The following is a 9,228-nucleotide window of genomic DNA, read 5'->3' on the forward strand; positions in this document are numbered from 1 at the left end:
GCTTTGAAGTTCTCGGAAATCCCTTGCTATATGACAAGCCAATTAAAGGGGGGAAACGCAAAATAAAATCAGCAAAGCGTGTCAGACCTTAATCTGCTTCTCACTTCTGAAGTTTAGAACTTGATTACCAACCCCCTGGATGGGGGGTCCTGGCTTTATTTATTATTGGGCCCCCGGCTTTATTTAACCTGAAATTGAAACAGTATTCCTCTATCTATAGATGTGGCTTTGAATCAGCTCAGAGGGCTTTCCCCTGTTTAGGAATTCTTTGGAAGTGTTTTTAGATATTAATGTAAATACTGCATTTTTGCAACTCTAGGCAAATACATGAAGACTGAAGGATTTTGAGAAAGATTGTGTTTTAATAATTTTGATGTATTTAATAAACTGAAATTTTAATAGCTGTTCACAGTAAAGGATCATTTTGGGGGAAAAAAGAAAAGAAAATTGGGACACAGAATAAAATTAGATTTATGGGAGCCAGAAGAAAACATTCCTTTCATATCCCTTGATGCAATTTAATCTGCCACCAGTCACATATTTTAGAATTCTCTAGAAAAAAAATCAACAGTAGGGCTGCATAGCTACTCATGCCCAAAGCTGCAAATTCACACTCCTGGTATCTGCCAAAGCTCAAGAGAGGGAGTGTTTTGTTCCCTTTCAGGAATCCTACTTAAAGTAATAATAATAATAACAACAACAACAACAACAATAATTCCAAACAAAAGACTACAATCATATATTTACTTTTCAATAGCAATCTAAAAAACAGTATTATGAAACATTTCACACATACTGAAAGGTATAAAGAATAATATAGTGAACATTTCTGTATTTACCACCCAGCTTAAGATCTAGAATATTAAAAATAGAGTTGAAGTGAGTTTTTAAAAGTATAAATAGTGGGGGTGCCTGGTTTTGCCCTGGGTCATTAATTCAGGGTTGTGGGATGGAGCCCTAGGCCTATTGGGGTATCTGCTTGGGACTCTCCCTCTCCTTCTGTCCCTCCCCTTAAAATAAATAAATAAATCTTTTAAAAAATGTGAACATTGGCAGAATTTTTATACAAAGTGGCTTAATTTCTACCAAACTTCAAAAACATTTTTAATAAGATTTTTATTTATTTGAGAGAGAGATCACAGAGGTAGAGGGGAAAAGCAGGCTTCCTGCTGAAGGCAGAGCTGGACGCAGGGTTCCATCACAGGACACTTACCCAACTGAGCCACCCAGGCACCCCCAAACTTTAAAATTTTTATGATTTTAAGATTAGTACACATTTAGGCCCTTGCGAATTATTTGGAGAATACAAGGAAATATAAAGAAAACAAATCATGCTTCTTACACAGTTAGTTCTTTTTATTTTCTTGCTTAATAAATCTTTATTTCATTGTCATACATATATTTTGATGTGTCATCTTTTACAGTTTTAAACCTTTGCCTTTTATATGAAAAATAAAAAATCATTATCCAGAGATACTCACTCATAATATTTTGATGTGTTATTCAACTTTTTTTTATGCCCTCAAACACTCACATATAAGGTGTATGTCTTATTTATTTATTTATTTAAAGATTTATTTTATTTATTTATTTGACAGAGAGAGATCACAAGTAGGCAGAGAGGTAGGCAGAGAGAGAGAGAGAGAGAGAGGGAAGCAGGCTCCCTGCTGAGCAAAGAGCCCGATGCGGGACTCGATCCCAGGACCCTGAGATCATGACCTCAGCCAAAGGCAGAGGCTTAACCCACGGAGCGCACACACACACACACACACACACACACACACACACACACACAACTCAATGCATACTTTAAAAAGGAACCAAAAGTAAGGAAAAGTGATAAAGGATAGAGAGGAACAGTCCTGCTAAAATACAGATAAAGGGCTGCTCCATACAAAACAACATTAGGACTCCGAATCAAGTCACTCTGAGCACAAAGAATATCACCCCACAAGGAATGTGGCTAAAGCTGCAAGCAAATTTCATTAGGCAAAGCATAGGAGCCTTACATCCATTTTCCTCTGTATAGCATAAGTAAACAACACTGCCAACAGGCCAGAGGAGTAGGGATAGAAAGACAAGCTCAGAGAAGGATGGCACCTGGGGATGAGAGTGGTGTGGTCTCACTCCCCAAATCCCCTCTGTTCTTGAACCAGGCCAGGGCAGCTGATGCTTCTTCATTGTCTTGACATTTGACTTTTGATGATTTGATCTGGACCCTCATCCCCTCTATTCTTTCACTAGTGAACACACCTCTATTTCAAACCTCTTAATGAACTTTAAGAAAAGTCCAGTGTTACTGGGGTGCCTGGGTGGCTCAGTCAGTTAAGAATCCACCTCTTGGTTTCAGGTCAGGTCCAGATCTTGGGTCCTGGGATAAGCCGGATGTTGTGCTTCTCCCTCTCCCTCTCCCTCTCTCTCTCTCTCTCTGGAAGAAAAAAAAAAAACCAAACAAAAAAAAAAAAAAAAAACAAAACAAAACAAAAAAAAAAACAAACCCCAATGTTACTAAAATTAACTGCTGATATTCATACTGGCATGCTTTTTATTAAAAACTTCAAAACTTCAGACACGTAGCATACTTGGAAAAAATAATTTACTATGTGTAAATAACGATACAACAGGCAAGACCGAGAGTATTTTTGGTGCTCAAAGCATGCCCTAAAGGAGTCGACGACGTGGTGACATACACCAAAAGAACAGTTGCGAAACTCTCAAGGCCTAACACCTGCAGTTTCCCAATAAAATATGTGTTCCTCAGGTGTCAATAAGGCATACCTAGAGACAAAGTAGAGATGTGAAGTAATGCATTAGGAGGACCTTAGGTGGCAGAAATCCATTCAGGTTTGGTACACACAGAGTGTTACTCCGTGTTAAGGCAAGATGGGGAAGACAAAAAGGACACATACCTGTGTTTTGGGGGCACTTTCATGTGACTTGCATCTGGTACTGGGTTGCTGATTTTTCTCAAACACAAGATCCAAAAGCATTTGGGAGATCTAGCTCCGTTTCCCTGATTTAAATAGAAAGACCACCCAAGGGAGGGGGTCAATTAAATCAAACAGGGTGGGGTGTGGGGGTGGGGTGTGGGGGTGCGGTGGGGGGATGAGGGGTTGGGGGTAGGGATGACTAAATAAGGATGTCCACTGCAGTCATTTCAGAAGACAAAGAGGGAGAAGTGATATATTTATTTGGTTTAACATAATCTCTTTCCGGTAGATCACAAGTGACTTTAAAAACTCCTTTTTTCCCTGTATGCTTCCAACCCCCGTGCTCTCTTTACACTCATAACATTCAACTAACTACATAGATACTGCCCCAAATCTCTTCAATTTAGGAGCTTCCAATGTGCGTCTGTTTAAAAAAAAACAAAAAACCAGATACATACCATATACAAAGTCCTGTATTTTGCTTCTTTCCTTTAGCTTATATTAAAAACGTTTCCCTGAATTTAAATATCCTTTAAATTCTCTTACCATGTAACATTTGATACTCTCTATATGCAATGAAGGTGTAAAGCAAATAACACGACCCCAAAATCAATAATGGTAAAGGCTTGTGTGTATCCTAGTGCCTTGCTTCTTCCGTTCCCTGCTCTAGGTGACCACTCCCTGAAATGGGGTGTGTCTGAGTGTGCTTTCAATCATTCCACCAGGTAGAGGGTTAGGAGAAAGAAAGAGAGAGAAAGAGAGAGAGTTTGGTTTCGCTTGCTTTTATAAAAGTGACAGCATGCTTTTTACAGTCTTTGTGGTTTTCACCCTACCAGGAGTTTGTGGGCTTTGTCCCTACGGTTCTGTCCCGCTGCAGGCTGTTCGGATGCCCTGTGCAGGCTACTTCATTCTGCAAATAATGTCAACACCGATTGTTCGTGTGCCCTGAGCCACAGGGGAAAGAGATTCTCGGAGGTCTCTATCTAAGAGTGGGAATGTTGGGTTGTATTATATGCGAATGTTCAGCTTTATAGGATAATGCCGAATTATTTTCCAAAGCCATTGAACTAGTTCACTCCCCTCAGTAAGCTGTGCTGAGTGTATGAACTCCTGTTGCTTCATGTTCTGCATATTCTGATGAGCGCTTGGCATTTCAGACGTCTTAATTTTGCCCAGCTAGCGGCCGGAAAAAGGATATCTCATCGTGGTATTGATTTGTATTTCCAATTTAGTAAGGACTTTAGGCATCTTCTCATTTGCTTACTGGATATTCTTGTGTCTCAGTAAAATCACTATCTCTGTCTTTTGCCCATTTTTATTTTGAGTCGTTTGTCTTACTGGCTCTTAGGAGTTTCTATACATATATTTATTTATTTTATTTATTTGACAGAGAGAGAGACATCACAAGTAGGCAGAGAGAGAGAGAGAGAGAGAGGGGGAAGCAGGCTCCCCGCTGAGCAGAGAGCCGGATGCAGCCCTCGATCCCAGGACCCTGAGATCATGACCTGAGCCAAAGGCAGGGGCTTAACTCACTGAGCCACCCAGGCACCCAGGAGTTTCCATATATTAAATACTAATATTTTATCAGTTATACTTATGTTGCAATATTTCTATCCATTTGTGTCATGTGTTTTCACATTATGGTCTTTGATGAACTAAAGTCTTAATTTTCATGTTGGTGAACTTATCATTTAAAAAAATCATTGGTACTTTTTGTTTATTATTTAGTAAGTCTCTAGTTCAAGGTCATAAATATATTCCAATATGTTATCTCTTAAAAGGTTTAAACTTTTACAGTGAAGTTCTTAATCCATCTGGAATTGATTTTTTTGTAAGTGGTATAAGATCACAGTCCAATTTCATTTTTTTTCCAATGAGATAACCAATTTCCCCAACACCGTTCCTTAAATAGGCTACCCTGTCCTCAGAGATTGGCAGGACCAGCTCTGACATTTTACTATGTTTTCATATGTGAAAGGGCCTGTTACTGGGCTTTTTTTTCTCCCTTGGTTTCTTTGTTTATTTCTATGCTAATATGACTAACTCAATTATTATATCTTTAAAATGTGTTTCCATATCAGGCAAAATGCTTTTCTCCCTCAGTCTGTTAATGTAGTGAATCACATTAATAAATTAAAAAAATGTAAACCACCCTGGGAAAAACCATTACTTAGATAAACCCACTGCTGGATTTTTCCTTAAGGATTTTTGCAATTCTGTTTATGAGTTTGATTTTGGCCTGTAGTTTTTCTTTCTAATAATGTCTTCTTTGGGATTCAATATCAAGTGTTATAATAGCCTTGGAAATCTCAGACAAAATGGTAGAGATTTCCAGCTGACCCCATTATCATTCCCCTTCTTTCTAAGTAGCAAGAATCCTGAGTTTGAGCTCAGCAGTTGAATATTCAGCTGCAAGACCACATTTCCCAGCCCCAGGCAGCTGACTTTTGCCCTGTGACTACATTTGGAGAATGGAAGGTAAGCCAAAGTGTTGCATGTGATTCAAGGAGGTGTTTTTATAGACACACTCTTGTTAAATCCTTCCGTCCGTGCTCAGATGTGATGGCCATAGCTCTAACAACCGTGTTGGACCATGATGGTGAGTTCTACACCTCAGGAGGAAAGTAGCCCGAGTCCTAGGGGAACCTCATGACAATCCCAGCCCGGGCATACCTACCTTTGGATTACTTTTACAGAGAGAGAGAGAGAGAGAGACTTATTTCTACTTGACTTTCCTCTCTCTCTCTTTTTTGCATTCTCTGAAATTATATATATATATATATATATATATATATATGAAATTGGGCCCGAAACATAATATATTTTCCTAACAATTCTAAAAAATAAAGTAATCTGAGCCTGGTGTTTTCTCTGTTTTACCTAATGGCTGGAGGATTTTCAGACTTTCTACTGTTTTGTTTTTTTTTAATTTTTAAAAATTTTAAAAAAATTTTAAATTTCATTTTGGTAAATTATATTTTATTAGCAATTTATTCATTTCACTTAAGTTTTTAACTTTGTAGTAGTTAAGAGCTGAAGCTCTAGAGCCAGATTACTTGGGTTGAAATCTTTTTTTTTTTTTAAGATTTTATTTATTTATTTGACAGCAAGAGAGGGAACACAAGCAGGGATAGACAGAGAGGGAGAAGTAGGCTTCTTGCTGAATAGGGAGCCCGACGTGGGGCTTGAGCCGGGGACCCCGGGATCATGACCTGAGCGGAAGGCAGCTGCTTAACCGACTGAGCCACCCAGGTGCACCCCTTGGGTAGAAATATTAATCTCCTTCATGTTCATGGAGTTGTGTTGAGTGGGAAACTTACATAAAACCTGTCTGGGGGTGCCTGGGTGGCTCAGTCGGTTAAGCGTGTGCCTTCAGCTCAGGTCCTGATCTCCAGGTCCTAGGATGGAACACCTCGTCCTCCGTTCCATGCTGAGCAGGGAGCTTGCTTCTCTCTCTGCCTCTGAGCCCCCCACCCCCAGCTTGTGCTCGACCTCCCTCTCTCTCAAATGAATACATAAAAATCTTAAAAAAAAAACAACAGACACACCTTTATGAGTTTCAGTTTCCTCATCCATGAAATGGGGATAATAAGAATCTGTACCCCTCAGCATTGCTGGGAGGATTAATTGAGTTAATACGTGTAAAGCATTTGGAAGCTTATAGTAACAGCTCAATAAATGTTAGCTATACTATCATTACTATCTTTTTCTTTTGATTTCTTTGAGTTTATTTGTTTGTTTGTTTTTAACTACCACGGTTGAATATCTGGTTCATTAACTGTCAACTTTTTCTTTTCTGTTTTTGAAGATTTTATTTTAAGTAATCTCTACACCCAGCGTAGGGCTTCAACCCACCCAGTGTAGGGCTTGAACAACTGGGAGATCAAGAATTGCATGCCCTACTGACTGAGTCAGCCAGGTGCCCCTCCCTGCAGGTTTTTTTTTTTCTTCTTTAAAGATTTTATTTATTTATTTGACACAGAGAGAGAGAGAGAGAGAGACAACAAGCATAAGCAGGGGAGTGGCGGGCAGAGGGAGAAGCAGGCACCCTGTGGAGCAAGGAGCCCAACGTGGGAATCCATCCCAGGACCCTGGGATCATCACCTGAGCTGAAGGCAGACAATTAAGTGACGGAACCAGCTAGGTGCCCCTCCCTGTACTGTTTTGATACGTAGTATTTGCATTCTTTTTTTTTTTTAAAGATTTTATTTATTTATTTGTCAGAGAGAGAGGGAGAGAGAGTGAGCACAGGCAGACAGAATGGCAGGCAGAAGCAGAGGTAGAAGCAGGCTCCCTGCTGAGCAAGGAGCCCGATGTGGGACTCGATCCCAGGATGCTGGGATCATGACCTGAGCCGAAGGCAGCTGCTTAACCAAATGAGCCACCCAGGCGTCCCTAGTGTTTGCATTCTTGTTTAAGTCTGAATGTTTTCAGTTTTCCGTATGATCTCTTTTTGGACTCTGGGTTATTTAGAAGTATTTTTTTTAAGATTTTTTATTTATTAATTTGACAGACAGAGATCACAAGTAGGCAGAGAGGCAGGCAGCGAGAGAGAGAGAGGTGGGGGGGAAGCAGGCTCCCCGCTGAGCAGAGAGCCCGATGCGGGGCTCGATCCCAGAAACCTGGGATCATGACCCGAGCCCAAGGCAGAGGCTTAACCCACTGAGCCACCCAGGTGCCCCTATTTAGAAGTATTTTTTAAAAAAAATTCTAAAGTTGGGGGGATGCGCCTGGGTAGCTCAGTTGTTAAGCGTCTGGCTTGGGCTCAGGTCATGATCCCAGGGTCCTGGGATCGAGCCCTGCATCGGGCTCTCTGCTCAGCGGGGAGCCTGCTTCTTCCTCTCCCATTTCCTCTGCTATGTTCCCTCTCTCACTGTGTCTCTCTGTCAAATAAATAATAAATAAAATCTTAAAAAAAATTCTAAAGGCATCCTTTTTTGGTGCAAGTTGTCTTTTTGTAATTGATTTTTAGCTTCAATGTATTGTGGTCATTGCTTGTGGAAAATGCCTCTTCTTCAAAATTTGTTGAGAATGATTTAGAGCCTAGAATGTGATCAACTTCTATAAATATGTTATGTGTACTTAAGAAGTAGAAATTTTAAATGTTGTGTGTGCAATGTAACACATGTCCACCAGATCAAGATAGTTGACTTTGTTGTTTAACTCTTCATATCGTACTCCTTTTTTTTTTCCATCCATATGATTTGCCAACAGTGAAAGAAATATCCTGAAATCTTCCATTGTATTGGTGGATGGCTCTTAGCCCCTCGTTTCCCTCTAGGACAGAGCAAAGCACGGCCAGCCTATTCTGGAGGTGACTTACTTTGCCTTGATGTAAAACCCGCCAAACACGTGCATTTGTTCACATTTCAAAACCACTTTATTACCAAAATGAGCAAAAGGAGAATGCTGTTTAAATTAAATAAATTACACAAATATCGCGAGTCCCGGGCTTCCCCGGGGATCCCATCGTCACAGGTCAGTATCACGAAGAACATTCAAAAGTATTGAAATTCTGGATTATTTCACTACCTTGGCCTCCTTTCCTGCCTCAGTCATGTCGAGACAGCGGTCTGTTTGACTTTGCTTGGGTTCTTTTCAAAGTCTTCCGGTAGTGAGGTTTTTGTCAAATTCTCCCTCTACCCCACGCGTTTCCAATTTTACCTCCACTGTCTGGACACTTGGTTCAAAGGACACCTCCGCTTGGGATGTCTTGAGGCTCTGTGACCTTCCCCTACCTCCTGGGCCTGAGATGGACTTTGAAGGAGGTGGAGTAGGGGAGATGAGTTGTCATTGGCTAAAGTTCTTGTCCTCCCGGAATTTGGCACTTCAGGTGCTGGGCACAGTGAATCCCAGATAACATTGTCTTCTGCCTTCCAAGCCTTGAGTTCCATTGGCAGCCAGATGGCATAATGAAATCACAGAGAAGCAATGCTTGTAGGCCAAGAATCTGTTGGCTCTTTGCCAGCACCCTCTCCTTTAACTCTAAGAAGACTTGCTAGCTGACCGGCTCACTCAACACACAGACGCACAGCATAGGTCAGGCTGATGTTAGGAATTGGGGCTTTTTTTTCCAGGTTGGGCCAGCCCAACCTGTTGGGCAGGGTCATTGAGTTGAAGGAGCTTGGAAGAAACAGTGGAGGGAAGATGGAAAGGTTTTCTGGGCACTTCCATGGGAATTTCCCCAAATACTTGCACATACCATCTATTTATTTTCAAGTCAACAGTAGGGTTCTTCAATTAACCCCTCACATCCATGAAGAACGTATCCCTCTTCTCATCTGTCCTAGACGATGAC

The sequence above is a fragment of the Enhydra lutris genome, unplaced genomic scaffold (genome assembly GCF_002288905.1).
Source record: "Enhydra lutris kenyoni isolate GAN:26980312 unplaced genomic scaffold, ASM228890v2 scaffoldscaffold25, whole genome shotgun sequence".
Lineage (NCBI taxonomy): Eukaryota > Metazoa > Chordata > Mammalia > Carnivora > Mustelidae > Enhydra > Enhydra lutris.